General features: G+C 56.0%; 1 long non-coding RNA gene across 2 annotated transcripts; it reads left to right on the forward strand.

Annotated features, from left to right (window-relative positions):
• Positions 1 to 13,377: 13,377 nt before the first annotated feature.
• LOC113927804 lies at positions 13,378 to 15,626 on the forward strand. Of its 2 annotated transcripts, XR_003521746.2 has the most exons (4): positions 13,378 to 13,693; positions 14,692 to 14,805; positions 15,201 to 15,336; positions 15,521 to 15,626. It is a non-coding gene; the product is annotated as an uncharacterized LOC113927804 (long non-coding RNA). The 2 variants fall into 2 exon arrangements; XR_003521745.2 differs by lacking the exon at positions 15,521 to 15,626 and having other exon boundaries at positions 15,201 to 15,357.
• The last annotated feature ends 1,277 nt before the right edge of the window (positions 15,627 to 16,903 follow it).

Consider the following 16,903-nt stretch of genomic DNA (forward strand, 5'->3'; position numbering starts at 1 on the left):
TCGAAAACCACCGCGGACCGCTCCATGTGCTGCCACCAGATGGCGCCACAAACCCGCCCTGCGTGCTTGGTCTGGATAACTTGCAAAATTAAAGTGTAATTCTTCTGTGTGACTGGCTATTTACAACATAGTTTTTTCAACTCGATATAACACAGGTTTGTATCAAAGTCCCATAATTCCATACGGTAGAGCTGACTTTTTAAAAACATACATTTATAACCTTAGATCAAAATATACTTGACCTTGTCAATCTGATTTTTGGTCAATTGCCATTTGTGTTTTGCTTCCAGCCGCTTTCTCTCAGACCCTCAACCTGTCTTCATTTCAAGTCAACAAAATATACTTTAGTTCTGGGTTCTGCCCGTGGACATTCATATGTGTTGTTTTCTGTCTTACTGTAGCCTCTGGTCATAAAAACCAGATACGCTTGGGGGGTGGGGGATGGGGTAAGGTTGTCGCGTCCCTCGCTTACTCACACAGGCCACCTCTTCCCTTCTGGAGGACCGAGCGGCTTCTGCGCGTGGTTCAGAGTGACCTCCACCCTCCCTTCACCAATCCCACGGGAAACAGGATGTGAAACCGTCCGCACTCCCAGAGAGGCTGGCCGAGCGGGATGCGTTCCCGGGCTTGTCATCCCAAGCGCGCACAGACCAGTCCTGCCAGGCACCTGGCCGTCACCCACACGCCACCGAGCGATGCTGTAGGGGGAAGAGAGAGGCAGAGAAAACCTGTCCCAGCGAGCTGGGGATACGAGAGCAGAATGCAAAGTGTAGCCCGCAGGGGCGACACGAGGCCGGGAGTGATGTGGACAAGCTGTCCTCGCTGAATTCACGTGTGCGTGCTTTCCATGGCCACCCAGCTCTGACTTACCGACTGCCCACGGCCTCCACCACCACCGACCTGCTCCGGGACGCCGATGGAGCCGTGTTACCGTTTCTGCAAACGCCCCGGGGAGAAGGTACGGTGCACCCCCGGGTCCCAGCTCTCGGACCTCCTGGTGGCGAGAGTTCAGGCCAGTGAAAGCAGGAGAACCAGCACCAGAATTAGCGTCAGGATACGGCCTGGATGTGCGTGTGGTGAGTTCTGAGCCTCCCAGCGCTTCACACCTGCTGGAGCTAATAGCTCTGGCCGTGTAACAAAGCAGCCCAGAAGGGACGCAAGGGCTGCCAGGCGGCGTTTCTGTCCAAGTCCTGGGGAAGCCGTCCTCAGGGTCCACGAGGGCAGGCTCCCAGGGCCGGAGGCCTTGCCCGCTGGGGCCTGGTGCCCACCCCCCACAGCCTCTTTCTCAGCATGGAGCCTGGGCCTGGGGTGGGCACCGAAGCTGCTCGGAGGGACACGCACGAGCGAGGCAGCGACTTCCTTCGTGCAGCCGGCCCGCCCAGCAAGGGAGGCACCAGGGTGGGAGACGCTGTCTGCCGCAGCACCCGACGGACCTGCTTGTGGGAAGTCACGATTACCCCAGCCCCCTCCTGACTGGTGCCCCCCCCCGGCTCCTCGGAAGGCGGCTGTCGGGCCAGCACTGTGGTCTGGGCGCCACGTTTCACCTGCAGACCTGAGGGCCTGAATGAGCTGGGGTCAAGGAAGTGTGTGTGCCCTAGAATTTGTCTTCTGTCTTCTGACACTAGTCAGTGCTGCGGAGAAAACAGAAATCTCCTGAGACTGTTCTCAGGCCAAACTACAAATTCCAACTACACAAACACACACACACACAGGGCAGGTCTCCGGGTCAGCACGGTGGTCGGCGCGGGCCCAACCCAGGTTGCCGTGAGCACCGTCATCTGGAGGAGCCTGCGGACAAGGGACCCACACCTGCCAGGCCAGCCCAAAGCACGGGGACCACCTTTGTTCTCCAGAACGCCCAGCGAGACCCCCGGACACAGCGTGTGCCATGGGCTTGCTCTGAGGGAGTTGAAACAGGAAGAAGCTGTGCTTTTATGAAAACATTTACTTCTGCAAACTTGATAAAAATGTAGGCTCGCGCCCTGGGGCCCTTCGCTGGGCCCTGCCAGGTCCCCTTCCAGCAGGAGCATCATTCCCTTTAGGAGGCATCTCCCCCCACAACCTCTGCAAGCCCGGTGAGTGAGCCACCTCTGTGGGAGGGGCAGCCTCGGAGGACTCCCAGCCAAGGGCTCTTTGGGGGCCCAAACCGCCAGGACCCCTGTGCACCTAGGGCACCTCCTTTGGCCCACTGCATGGTTGTGCCGTGGGATCGGCGGCCGCCACAGAAGCGATGGGAACCTCCAGCAGCAGAGGCATGAGTGTCCCAGACGTGTCCCAAAGCTCCACCTCCCAGTGACCAACAAACACACCGAAGAGAGAGTTTTAGGGGCTTTTTAGAGTTTTCAGAGACTTTCACATGTTGGATCGGTGGAGATAGTTTAGAATTATACCTATTTGATATTGCCGAGGAGGTGAGAGACTGCAAATTGGCAGGATTCTGGAGGCCAGGCCAGAAATATGTGGAAAGCTTTAAAGACCCAGAAATTCAGCTTCTAGCCATCCAGCCCAAGAAATGGCAGCTCGGTAGCCCAGACTTAAATGCAAGGATGTTCAAACAGCCATTCGGGATGGAGGAAGATCAGACATCACTGAAATATCCAACAGTGGACAATCCATTAACTAAATCATAGGATATACCAAAAAAGGGGTACTTTGTATCATCCACTATAATGACATCATTACCCTATATTTGCTAATGAGCAGGTGAGGAGATCAGCTGTATATTATCCGATCCTGTTCGTGAAACAAGATCACATCCATGTGTATATGCGTGTGCATTTGTATGCGTGTGCATGTGACTGTGAAGACAGCCAGAAGGTTCTGCAAGCTCCAGGGGCGGGCAGTGCTGGGTGGGCTACAAACAAGGTTTTCTCATTGTTCTTTTTTTGTATGGTCGATGGGCAATGGTGTCAAGAGATACCTGTCTAGGTCTGAGGATCCAACGCACATGGCACATTAACATGATACATGCACACGGTAAATGTACACGGCACACGCACATGGCACATGTACACAATAAATACATGAATTCCTGTGAAGTAAGCAGTAACAGTTTCAAAAGTTTGCCTGAAAGGGCTAAGCTCTCTGGATTTTGGAGCTCTTTCTGTTTTGAGCACATTGGTGCAAATCTGAGGCTCTGAAGAGAAAGACATCCCTGTGAAAATCCATATGGACCAACGTCAGGTACAAGCCTCTCATCGGATTATCCGCCCACCCTGTGTCCTCCAGGGTGCAGCCCAGGTCTGGGAGCATCCCTGGTGGGCGAGGGGATGGGTGGCGGGCAGATAGCCCCTCCAGGTGGTCCAGCTCCAGAGCTGTCGGAGCCCCAGTGACCGAGCAGGGAGACCTGGGCTGGTGGCTGGCTGCACACCTTCGTTTCGGGAGGGAACCAACCAGCTAGTTCATGGCATCAGCCGCCGGTCTCCCAAAGAGACAGTACCTGAGTTGGGAGCCCAGCATAAATCCAGAGCCTCCGATGACTGCTGAGATGAAAAGCCCCCGTCCTTTCTTGCTGACCAGCCATGCTTTGCGGACCTGAGGAATCCTCTGGAAAGGCCGCTGATGGGGCACAAAGCCCACCAAGTCCATCTCCATCTGTGGGTCTCGGGGCGAGGGGAGAACTGACAGGGAGCAAACGCATGCCCTGCTCTTGGGTGTCCCTCCCCTTGGTGGGCACAAAGAAGGCAGCGCGAGCTGGGTGCTGGTGGGGAAGGAGGTGGCCTGCGAGGGGGGCAGGAGCCAGCTGCAGGGAGACGTCCCCAGCATGGGCTCTGGCCACAGAGGAGACAAAAGTTTCAGCCGCTGGTGCTTCCACGACGCCCTCGAAGGCTGAGTGCCCACCACAAACCAACTTTCAGCATGGCTCCTTCCCAACATGATGACATCATCATTGACAGGATAACACACGCTGCATGTTTACAGCTAACTCGTCGGTTAACATAGAACTTGCATTAGTGTATGGTCTGAAATCATCTAAATTTCCCCGATGTTCGAATGCTGCCCCCAGCACTGCTCACTGAACGGCCCCCCTTCCTGACCGATGCTGTCCTGTGACGAGTGTGCACCGGTGCCCATTCCAGCGCCCGCGTCAGTCCGCGCGGACACGCTACGCCCGTCTGCCTGTCCTCCCTCCGCTACCCTGCTCCCGCTCTTGTAATTAGTGCAGCTCACTCGATAGCACAAGCGTCACTTCGTCCCGCTCATTCCCCATTTCCTCCAGTCTTTTCTTGACTATTTTCACACATTTGTTCTTTGTCAAAAAATTTTTAAATGCACTGGCATATTTTATTATAAATGCTGAACTTTCATAAATGAATTTTACAAAGAAATTCTTTACAATATTTGTCTATTTCAAAATGATTATATCATCTACGACTAATTATAATTTTGTGTCTTCCTTCCTAACATGGTGCCAATTACTTCCTCTTCATATTTTATAGCATTTCTAGAAGTTCCAGAAGAATGCCATATGTAGTAGGTAATAGTAGAGGCCCCTGTTTTAATTCCAGCAGGTGTATATCTAGCGTCTCACTGCCAAGAAGGATCTCAGTTGGTAAAGAGACTCATCTGTTTAAAAAAGTGTATTTCTATTCCAGCTCGACCAAATATTTACCAAGAAAATATCCGGAAGTCTGAGAAATAATTTTAGAGCATTGTCAAATTACCATGTAACCGTAATCCTGTGCCCTCTCAAAGTAATGTGTTATGATAATGTATTGCCCCGTATTCGGTTACACGTGCAATCCCAGGATGGTCATGGCTTCTTACTTTTTTGTATATTAAAAGAACTTCATGTAAGACCAGCACATCTGTTGCCGTGGGGGGGGGGGAGGGTCTGCAGCAGGTGTGCGTGCATGCATGCGCGTGCACATGTTTGTACACACGTGTGTTTAGCAGAAAACAGGAGTGGCCCTGCTCAAGGAACTCCCTGAGTAGCACTGTGCCCTTAGCTTTTTCTTCTCCTTTAAAGAAGTCTTTTCACATATTAAAACTTTTTTAAACTAAAAAGAAATTCTGAAAAAAAAGTAAAACTGTAACATTTTCAAAAATTATTATTCAGCCTTGGACATTTTAGATCTTTTTTCTCCTCTCTACAAATTTTTCACGTGATTCTAATAATAAAGAGGTATGTGCAAAATTTGGACCTGCCCTTTTCTCTGGCCATCTCTTTATGATTTTCATGGGCTGTGATGATCCTCACATTTCAATTTTAGCCACCGCATAATATGCTATTGCTACTTATCCCTCCCCAATATTTCCATTGTTATAAATTTAATTTACCACTTCCCTCTTAGAAATGTGAATTTGATGAGCATCTTTGTATACGTCATTTTTTATGGACTATACTTGGCATAGAACATGTGTAAATCCAAGGTGTGCAAGTGTTCACTTGATGACTTCATTTTGCATATCGTATGGAAATGCCCCCGCAGGACCCGGCCCTGCGCACTCCGGGCACCTGGCTGAGCTCTCCCTTCAGAAACGTTGCCCTGCCTGACGGAGGCTGCCCCGGGAGACCCCTCTGGAGCCTCCCTTCCCTCTGGCTTTGCCTGGGGCTGCTGAGCTGGGGCCGCTCAGCTTTTTCTTCTTCCCCCAGTAGTTCTTCTATTAAGGATCTTTCTGGGATTCCTATAACTTGGTCTCGAGAGATTATTCTAACTGGCATTTCCAGTTTTACCCTTGGTGTCCCTTACTTTTCTTGTAGACCCTTTTCTTCCTTCTTTCCCGTGGACTCCTGACCGTTACCTCCATCTGATGCTCTACTTCATCAATCCATCCTGTACGTACCCACCTGGGATGTTGTGACTAATAATAAGAAATATATATATATTGAGTCTTTGTCCCGATTTCCAGCACAGAGCACCTAAAACCCTTGGAATTTCCCAAGTGCTGAGAATGATAAACGTGTCTTTTGTTGTGTTAAGGAGATGACTTCTGGAAAGCGCCCTCCCCCCCAGGGTGGGGGCAGGTTGCCAGGGGAACGAGTCACAGGACCAGAGTCTCCAAAGTTTCAGTCCCACCCCCTGCCCTGGGGGAGGTGAGGGGGCTGAAGTTGGGATTCAATCACCAATGGCCAATGAGTTCATCAATCAGGCCTGTGTAAGGAAGCTTCCATGAAAGCCCACAAGTCTGGGGTTTGGAGAGCTTCTAGTCTGTGAACATGTAAGAATTTGGGGAGAGTGGGGCACCTGGAAAGTTCACAGGGACCCCAAACCCTCTCCCATAACTGCCCTTTGTGTGTCTCTCCCATCTGGCCATTCCGGAGTCTATTCCGTCCAAAAATACTGGTGATTTCGGGAGTTCCCTGAGTTTAAGTGGTCGAACCAATTTAACTGGTTGACCAGCCCTGTGAGCCACTCTAGCAAATTAATCAAACCCAAAGGGGGGTTCTGGAAACCTATTTACAGTCTGTTGGGTAGGAGCACGGCTGACAGTCTGGAGGGGGGCACTGTGTGTGGATCTGAGCCCCTAACCTGTGGGGTCTAACTCTGTCTCCAGGTAGACGGGGTCAGAACTGAGTTGGATTGTAAGGGCCTTAGTTGCTGCCCAGCATTGCTGAGTAGGGGGTAGCCGCCCACACCCGCCCACACACCACCCGCCCACACACCTGCACACACACCCGCACATGCACAACCACACACCCACATACACACCCAAACACACACACACACACCACCCCACAATCTCTTTATCCATCATCCATCAGTGGACACCTAGGTTGTTTCCACGTCTTGGTTATTGTGCACAATGCTGCAGTGAACGTGGGGGTGCACATAGGTGTTTTCGTTTGCTATCACACTAATTTTATTTGAAATACTACGCTAGTTCAGGGGCGCCTGGGTGACCCAGTCGGTTGAGCGACTGACTGTTGATTTCCGTCCGGGTCATGATCGCAGGGTCCTGGGCCTGGCTCCCCACTCGGCGAGGAACCGGCCTGGGGTCCTCTCTCCCTCCCTTTGGTCCCCCTCCGGCTCCAGCCTCGCTGCACGAGGGTGCACGCTTCTCGCACCCTCTCTCAAACACATACATAAATACATTCTTTAAATAGGAAATAGCCAGTTCAGTCCTGAACAGTCAACAGTGCGCTAAATCGTGTAGCTTTGCGGAGGCTGTGGAGGCCGTATGTCACTAACCTCAGGAAATCCGCCAAGGAGCGCGGCGAGCTGTGTCTAGCTCAGTTCTGGGCCGGCCGGCGAGCGTCAAAACACATCCTGCCCCACCCCCACGGCCGCCTCCACTCCGCCTGTGTCACCCGCTCGGCACCCTCAGCGGGTGCGGGGCTCTGGCCCCTCATGGGCCGGCTGCGGCTGCGTGGCCGCTGGAGACCGGCTGGGAGAAACCGCGGGGCTCCGAGGTCCTCCGACAGAAGAGCCCCGGATTCATGAATGCATTCACCGAAGCAGTGAGCTCCTTTTCCACGAGGAATCCAGATGGGGTCCATCCTAGATCCTACAGTCTTCTCACACTGTAACACTCTGTGGAGCACTGGGGGGTGATCTCCTGCCGACCTTCGGTGCCGGGACACTTCCTCCCTGCCGCGGGTTCTTACCACCCGCTGGGGGCACTTTCTCTGAGTCAGGGTACCTACTCCCCGCTGCGGTGCAGTACTTACCCTCCCTCCCCCGCCGGGGTACTTAACTCTGGTTCGGTGAGGGGTGAGTGTTTGCCCCTTCCGCTGGGGCAAACAGTGAGCACTCAGCAGATACTGCTGACCGGATTAATCTGACATGGGATCTGAGTGGAAGGAGCTTAAAATCATCCCAAATGTCACCCTGTTTTCTCTCCTGTTGGCAGTAACAACACACACACCCTTCTTTACCGACTGTAACAATGTCTGTTCTGCCGGAAAGTCACTGATAAACTCAGCTGTCCAAATCACAACCAAGAATGGAGAGACAGACCAACAAGATCTCTGCGAATGATTTAAAGAAAATCCCCAAAGTTTAGGTACAGGGGCGCTCACTGTACTCACCTAAGAATATCTGGGCTATTTCCGGGGGGGCCGGCTCACTGTGATCCCAGGCCTGGTTCCCACCCTCTTCCGCCGCATGGCCCTGCATCGCAGATCAGGGAGCGGAAACGAAGGGGTGACAGGAGAAAGACTGATTACACAAGAAGTGATAGCCGACGGATCAATAACAGAGAGAAAGAAAAGTTAAAACAGATAAAATGAAAGACAATTTTTTTTTTAATTTGGGGGAGGGGGATGGAGGGAGGGACAAAGGGAGAGAAAGAGGTTCTCAGGCAGACTCCCCACTGAGCACGGAGCCTGACCTGGGGCTTGATCTCAAGACCCTGAGATCATGACCTGAGCCCAGACCAAGAGCAGACACTCAGCAGACTGAGCCAGCCAGGCGCCCCGGGGAAAAACAAATTTTGGAGTGATGTGGCCGCCCTGGGCCCCTGGAGCAGGGGCCCTCTGTGCAAGATGCCGTATTCATCCCTAAAACATCACTATGCAACATAGTAAATGCATGAAAAATCAGCCACATTAATAAAAAAAAAAAGTTTCAGTGCGGTGCATGTGCGATTTAGGTAGGCGGAAAGATACTAGCAGGTATTTCACTAAGATACCGAACTATAATAAATAGCATTTTTAAAGTTCCGTGTTTTAGAGACTGAGCACGTGTGGGCATCTCTGCCTCGGCCACTCGTTTCCCAGGCACGCGGTATGTGACCTGTGAGCTCTGGATAGAAGGACAGAGGCAGGTTGCTGCTGGCTTGTTTTCCGAGTTCGGTGAAACTTCGGACACTGGTCCCAACAGAACGTCCCTCTTTGTTTCATGACAAGACAATAAAATGGGTGCCTCCATCCTTTCGGGCCCCTCTGCTCTGGAGATGGCCAAGGCGTGGCTTCCTGCCCTGCAGGTGGTACTTGAATTGCACTTTGAAGTCCTTCCCCTGGAGCACTTGCACACACTGGTGTCTGAGGCATTGATACTCTCACCTCCTTTTTGAGCTTCAGACAGCACCCCATGCTCCTGGCGGGCCGCGCGAGGGGCCGGGTCCCTCGTCACTAGCACGGTGGGCAGCCCGGACAGTCTTCCTCGCGGGGAGAAGAGCTGTCACTCGCAATGACGTCTCCCCGCTCAGTCCCAGGCCGGCTGGGTCAGAAGCTGGATCTGCATCTAGAAAAGACAACTCTTCTAGAAAAAAACCACTGCACCTCGTTCCTGGTATTACCGTGGCCAACTCCCACTTGAAGCCTGAAAATGGACACTAAGCCCCATCCCCAGGGAAGCAGCTTCTCTGGCGTTCCCCTGAACTCTGGTCCTGGTGAGAACAGCCCCTGGCCCCGGGAAGCTGAATTAAAGAACGAGGGATGGGGGGGTTGCTTTGGGTGCATATGAGGGGTTAAATAGTGTCCCTTCTCTGAACAAAGACTTGGTGATGTCTGAACCCCCAGGATCCCAGAGTGTGCCGTTATTTGGAAATAGGGTGGGTGCAGTTGTAATTAGTTACAATGAGCTCACACCGGAGAGGCGGGTGGGGGAGGGGGGCGCCCTGCCCCTATGACTGGTGTCCTTCTAAGAGGAGGGGAAGAGAGAACACAGAACAAGGCCCTGTGCGGGCGAAGAAGAGATGGGAGTGAGCGTCTACAAACCAAGGGAGGCCCAGCAACGGCTCAAGGCCAGGGTTGGGAGTGGCAGGGAGCACGGCCCTGCCCACGCCAGGATCTTGTACTTCTCACCTCCGGGACTGAGGAGAATCAGTGTGTGTGGGTTTAAGCCACCCAGTTCATGGTACTTCGTCCCAGCAGCCCTGGGAAACTCATGCTGAGTGCACCTGGCTGCACTTTGCATCTTTCAAGGAAAAAGCACATGCTTTCAACACAGAAGGCCAAGCATCTCCCGGCCGTCATTTGAAGGGTGGGGAGCTCTTCGTGAGGTCACTAGAAACTGGGACTACTTTGTCCTCACTTTAAACCACCCAACCCCATCCTTCTTGTGCCTAGTCCTAGCACAAAAAATTCCGAAAATGGGATACGTGAATTCTTGCTTGGCTCAGTTTGCACGTATCCCCCGAGGCAGCTCTGTGCTGTCTAGCAGCTGAATCCAGCATTTCAGCGCCGATGCCGCTCACACACGCACATGCTGCTGAGCTGTCCAGATCTGAGCCACGCGCCACGGCCACGGGCAACATGGGGGCCGACGTCACAAAGGAGCCCAGACTGGGCTTCCAGCAGTAAAATCTGTTCTTTCACAGTCCTGGTGAGCAAAAGGCCAAGACCTGAGCTTGGCAGGGCCGTGCTCCCCCCGAGGGCTCTGGGGGAGGGTCCCTTCTTGCTCCATCATTGCCCTGGTGGCACCAGTCTACCTTGGCATGCCTCAGTTTACCGACGCCACGCCCCGCCTCTGCCTCCATCGTCACGTGGCCTTCTCCTCCCTGTCTGGCTCTGTGTCTCTTCTCCTCTTCGTATAAGGACACCAGTCATATTGGATCGGGGCTCCCCCCGACCCCCACACCATCTCCTCTTAACTTGATAGGGCAGCAAAGACCGATTTCCAAATAAGGTCTCATTCGCAGGTTCTGTGGAAGGACCTCCACACATCATTCTGCAGACCGGTATAACCGCCACCACCGACGGCCGGCACTTGACAGAGCGCGGGGAGAACGGATTCCCTGCAGCCCCATCTCGCCTGAGGACAGGACCAAGGAAAGAGCTGGGGCGGTGCCTCCTGGCCATGGGCGTGAGCTGTAACAGGGCAGCTTCAGACGGCAAGCTGGGGATTCCAGGCAGGGGTATGGGTAAGTGAGAAGTTGGCAATGCTCTCCTCCAGGCTTATGAACAACCACAAAGAACAAAAAAAACCCCAGGACCGGACCACACACACCCTCCGGGCATCATGACACCTGGACCACAGCCTTTCTCGAGGTCTTGCGAATGTCACCCGAGGAAGCTCTGAGCTGTGTAGCAGCGGGTCTGTGACAACCCGTCCCCAGCACCAAGGCCTTTGCAATCCATTTGTCCTTCTTGTGCCAGCTCACAGACGGCACGGGCCACCTTCGTTCCAGTGGGTCACCGCTCTGTCATCTCTGTAGCTAAAAGGGAATAGAAGGGGGAAAGTAAATTAAGACCCACAGGAGCGCCCGGCTGTAAGGTGAAGCGCCTGGTGCTTTGCACTGTATTTATACTGTTCAATTGCACTGTGGCGTGTCATTTCACTGTGTAGAAAAAAGTAGAAAGGCTAAAACACACACAGCCCTTACAGTGCCAAGCAGTTTCTGAATGTTTTATAAATATTGGCTCAATTAATCCTCAGACACCCCTGTAAGTAAGTACTATTGTTACCCCATTTTACAGATAGAGAAACAAAGGCAGAGAGAGGTTAAAGTACCTAAGATCACACAGCAAGAAGGTAACAGGGTCAGGCTTTGGACCTCAAAAGTCAGGCTCCAGAATCCATGTGTTCAGCCGCTGGCTAACAATAGTCCCCTTGCCCATTTTTGCTTTGGACTGATCCCATGAGTTAGTGGAAAGGACTGTTTCGACGGGTATAAAAGTTAAATAATAAATGTAATGGTAGGCTTTATAATGGTTTGCTAATATATTCATTTATTCCACAAGCTTCTGCCGGCTGACTAAGGAGCTCGCTCACTAAGTGTCGAGTGCAACAGGGAACAGCGGATGCAGACAGCAGGGTTTGACGGATGTTCTCCAGGCTCCGGAACTGGGAAGACTGTTTCCTGCCTGTCTAACCACACCACTTGCTGGGATCCTCTCTGAGCCTCAGCGTGCTCCTCTGTCAAATGGGAGGGTTGGATACGGGGTCCATGGCTGGCATTGTTGACAAACATTGAGCTGAGGTTTCAGAGTCCAGAGGAAGAGTGACCAACTGGAGCTGGGAAGAGCTCTGCCTGAGGTGTTACTTCTGAGTGTGGTCCTGGTAGATGAACAGCTCTTCTGGGTGTACGGATTTCAGCAGGAAACAAAACAGAACCATGTGCCGTCCTGGGGCTCGTGCTGGAACCGGAGGAGGCTGGACATACCATGATTACTAGAAGATGACAAGTGTGAAGGAAACCAAAGCTGGGAAGAGCCAGGCGTGGGGGCAGGTGGGGATGAGAAGTCGGATTTGAAGGAGAGGCAGAAGCGGCCTCCCAGAGACTGCGTGCTGGGACCCTGGCACCTGGAGCCCAGGGAGCACTGAAGCGGGGCACCTTGCAGGTGTCTGCAGGGCAGCCCAGCTGGGTCTACAGTGAGGCTCCTGAGCCAATTCCCAGCCCCACCCCACCCCACAGCCCTGGGGATCTGAACGTGCTATTCCAAGATTTGGGCCCATTGGCCCCTACTCCTAAAGGTTTCTGTGGGAATGTCACTACGTCAGAGAGCATGCCGGGTCACCCCCAGGTAGTGATCCGATAAATCCCCTGGATGTTAATCCCAGGGAAGTTTAACTTTCAGGACCCCTCACTCCCAGGCCCTACCACCGCCCAGGAGCTGCTTTTGTGTCTGCGGACAATCTCAGTCCTTCCTTGGAGGAGACATCCCTCCTTGGGACCCCCGCGACTGCAACAGCTTCGTGCCCACGGCGATGGAACCTGTGCCCAGCACCCCGCATAACGCACCGTACTCTCCCCGCGCCTCCGGGGCAGACCTTCTGCGGTGCGCCTGCGGCGCTGGGGGTGGGAGCGGACGTTCACAGTCCTATGCGCAGGCCGGGAGCCCGGGGCAGTGGCGGGACTCGGAGCCCTGGCAAATGGGGTTCAGCCCGCTTCCAGAGCGGGAGTGCGACGGTGCAGGGGCTTCTCGGAGGCCACGCGCTCACCTCTCCGCGTCCAGGACGACCCCCGGACGGGCGACCCCGGGAGGCTGCAAGCCCAGGATGCTGTAGCCCTGGGAAGGTGCGCAATCCCGGGACAGGCCGAACGCTGAACAATGCGACCCCGGATCCATGTGACCTCCGTATGCTGCGACCCCCGGACTGATAACCCCGGGGCGGGCAACTCTACCCGCTGCAAGTCGGACGAGCCGCGCCCCTCCCTTCTGGCGAGGAGTGGGAACCGGGCAAGGGCCAGGGACCCGGCGGGGCAGAGCGGGAAGAGGCGGGGCAGGGAGGGAGAGAACGGGGGAGGGTCTGGGACGGGCGGGGCGGGGTGGAGCGGAGAGAGGCGGGGCAGGGCGGGGGGAGGGGAGAGTACGGGGGCGGGACTGGACCGGGAGGGGAGGAGGCAGGGGCTGGAAGGTAGGGCAGCTGAGAGGACGGGACGGGGCCAGGATGGCAGTGGAGGGGCCGGACCGGAGGGCGGGAAGGGAGATGGCGGGGCGGGGCGGGGCGGGGCGGGAGGGGAGAGGACGGGGGCGGGGCTGGGACGGGAGGGGCGGGGCCGGGGGCGGGGCCGGGCGGAGAGGGGCCAAAGCGCGGGCCAAGCCGCAGCTCGGGCGCGCCCCCTCCGCTCTCCCCCAACCGCCGCCTCCCGCGGGGCTCCGCCGAGGTCCGGAAAAGCGGCGGCCGCGTTCACGCTGCCGCACTCCGATCCCGACCTGGACCCCAACCCCGACCCGGACCCCGATCCCGACCCTGACCCCGACCCGGACCCGGGGCCAGACCCCGACCCGGACCCAGACCCCGACCCGGACCCCGACCCAGAGCCGGACCCCATTCCAGACCCGGAGGCTGACCCCCGCCCATTCCCCGACCCCGACCCGGAACCGTGAGCCCGACCCGCACCAGGACTGCCACCCCCGCAGGTGAGCACGTCCGTCCCCTCCCCGTGACCCCTCCCACGACGGGCCACCGGGGGCCGCGGGCACCCGGCTGGACGGGCTGTCACCTCGCCGCCGCCGTCAGCCTTTCGGAGTTTGCGCCCCAAAGCCCCGAGCAGAGGGCCCAGGCCCCTCCCCTGGGCCCCCTGTTGCCCCCTCGGTGGCTTCTGACTTAGAGGCGGGGTCCGGGTCCCTGCTCCCAGGCCCTTTGACCCACCACCCTAACCCTCTCCCGCCATCCCTCTCCCCCTCCGCCTCTTTCCCTCCGCACCCGTCCCCCCTTTCCGTGCAGGGGCACGGGGGTGCGTGGGGTCTTCAGTCTCCTGGCCCCACCCTCGACCCTGGTGTGGCCTGAAATTTAGGTTTCCTGAGCTTGTTTGGAGCCGGCTGGAGTCAAAAGTGCCTAACAGACTTGGAGGAGGCTGGCAGGGACTTGGGTCTTCCCGGCCTGCAGCCACGCTGTGGCCTTGGTGGAAAGCATGGAGGGGAAACACGGGAGGGGGGGCACCTCCCTGCCCCTAAGGGGGGGAGGGGGGAGGGGTACTGACCTCAGCGGTGCAGGACCCACTGCCAGGTGTGCAGGCTTAGGTGGTTTGGGTAGTTTGTGTAGGGGTGCGTGGGGGTGGGAGGTGACAAAATGACATCTTAGCATTTAATCACAAAGTGGGGGACGTTTCCTTTGTTCCAGGAGGCCCTCTAAAGCTCCTGCAAATAAGGCTAGGGCGAAAGTGAGCAGGCAGTGGTTGGGGAGGTGCGATGGGTCTGTGAGTGTGGGGTCAGAGGTGACCATGGGGTCGTGGTCCGAGGAGTCAGTGCATGAGTGTGGGCATGTTCCCACCTGAGTGGACCTTTGAAGCAAACTGGGAAGGTTGCTGCCAGCCGGGTGGCCCAACACAAGCCCATCCCCCTTTTCTGTGGGACCCCAGCCCCCAACAATTAAGTGTTAGCAGAAAGTGAACTGGGTCCCACACCCGCCCACCCAGATCCAGCCTGTCTTGGAAGAGACAGACAGAAGGAAGCCAGGAGGAAGGTCAGCCCAGTGCCTGTGTTGACTGTTTACCTTTGGGGGCAGGTGTGTGCTGACAAGAGGAAGCTTTGTAAGTTGTGTCCTGCTCATTCTTTTGGGTGGTACAGATTTTCTGGTGACCAGGATCGTGGGGCCCCAGGGCACCTGCAGGCCTGGCTTGGTTAAGCACAGTGAAACCCTCTTGGGGCTCAAGTGTAGCACCAAACCCCTGCAGTGAACAAGAGATGTGGGATCCAGCCTCAGGAAACCCTCAGCCCTTAGGAGACCAAGGAAGGCAGGAACCCTAGCACTTTGGTGTGCTTTTCAGCAGGCTGTGGGGCGTTGGGAGGGTATCCAGCTGTCCAGGTCTGGGGGCACTGCCTGCTTACCTGGCGCCCTCACCTGGCCCCCCGTAGCCAGACCGATCTGCCCCGAGCTGTCTGTTTGGTCCCGTCTGCTCAGCCATGCACTCCGCCCTCCTGACAGGGTCCTGGAGAAGGTCTGCCTCCTGTTTCTTCTACAAGTTGCTGTAACTTCTGAGGAGCTTTGATGGCCAGCTTTGGCTAATGGAGGCATTTTGCTCTTGCAGTAGGTTAAACCGCCTATGGATAACGTATAGGATGTGAGTAAAGCCACAGCTTTTCCGGCACATTTCGTGTTCTTTTACTTAATCCTGGCAAGAGGTTTCACACGGGTGCATGGGGCTCAGAACCCGCGTGGGGAGGTGTTATTACAGTGCAGATTGTCTGCTGTTGGACAAATGCTTTCTTTGTTCAGCGAGTGACAGAATATTTCTTTACTTGTAGGGGGTGTCCATGTTTGTTTTGAAGTCTCAGGACTCTTAAGACAGTGGTTTCCAGAGAACTTTCCCACCCAGAATCGCTTGCTTAAATTTTTGTTTGAAGTACCATCCTAAGGCTCAGACCGTGCACTTTGTACAGGACAGGAATTGTGCGTTCTGTTTTTAAAACGACAGGGTTTTGAAGAGCAGCTCTGGTCTCCCCTCTCGGGGCCCCACCCCAGGCCTGGGAGCCGTCAGATGACGTTGTTGAGCAGAGCTCTCACCGCAACGGCGCTGTGGTCACTTAGTTCTCCCACATCCCGTTGAACACGTGATGTGATGCTGGGCACCCAGGGCAGGGGTGGGGGGGGCAGGGGCAGCACGGTGGGCCTAGGCGGGCAGGGACGCTGCCAGCCTTTCCCTTGCACCCCCCGGCTCAGTGGCCTGTCCGCGTGCCCGCTCGCGTTGGAGCTGGGGAGCCCGGCCGGAAGGCTGGTGTGAGCTTGCCCCAGAGGAGCCACCCCACTTACACCACCAGCGCTCTGAGGATGATTGCAGCAGGCCGCGTACCAGCACCCGCTCCGTGCTGTGGGGTGTCAGCCCCTGGATTCTGGCCTGAGCTCCTCCAGCTGCCCGCGTGACCCTGGGCTCCCACTGTCCTGCCTCAACGCCCCCCTCCTCTGGGAGCTCTCGGAGGGACAGGGGGTGGTGGCGCCGGTGAGGGCTGGCTCCCAGGACCTGGCCCACACTGCGATGTTGAGAAGTAGCACAGTGATCCCCGAGGGGTCATGACGCGGGTTACTTCCACCGGCAGTTTAATGGAGGAGGAAGGAGTGGATGTTTAGGGAGTGTCCGTGGACACCCAGGACACCAAATCCGGCTCTTGGGACAGCGCAGGCATGACCCCAGCGGTCACCGTGGGACCCCCAGGAAGGAGGCCGAGAGTCTGCTTAGATGAGCCCACCGAGCCCCGAGGCCTGGCCCGCCCTGCCCTGCGCCTGCCGCACCGGCTCGCGGCCACCAGGGACAGGCTGTTCTCCTAGGGTTCCCCTTGCCTCCTGGCCTGGCTGGGACTGACGCGCGGCCCCCAGGAAGAGGCTTAATGGGGGGTGAGGGAGACATTGTTGAAATCAGTTCTTTCTCTGACCAAATGTTCGTGGGGCACCGGCTGTGTGCCGTGAGCCAGGCTGGTGGCAGGACACACAGGCCTCCACTCTGCTCCCGTCCAGGAAGCCCCAGACAGAAACCCTCCATACGTCACAGAGAAAGGCGGTGCCACGGTGGGCCTGGTGCTCTGAGGAGAGCACCTCAGCATTGCTGGTCTCGCACGTCTGCAGGGCCCTGGGGACCTGCCCTGAGAAGCGAGGGTCACAACGTGAGAAGACCCACAGATTCGGTGGCAGAACTG

Source organism: Zalophus californianus, chromosome 7 (genome assembly GCF_009762305.2).
Source record: "Zalophus californianus isolate mZalCal1 chromosome 7, mZalCal1.pri.v2, whole genome shotgun sequence".
NCBI classification, from domain to species: Eukaryota; Metazoa; Chordata; class Mammalia; order Carnivora; family Otariidae; genus Zalophus; species Zalophus californianus.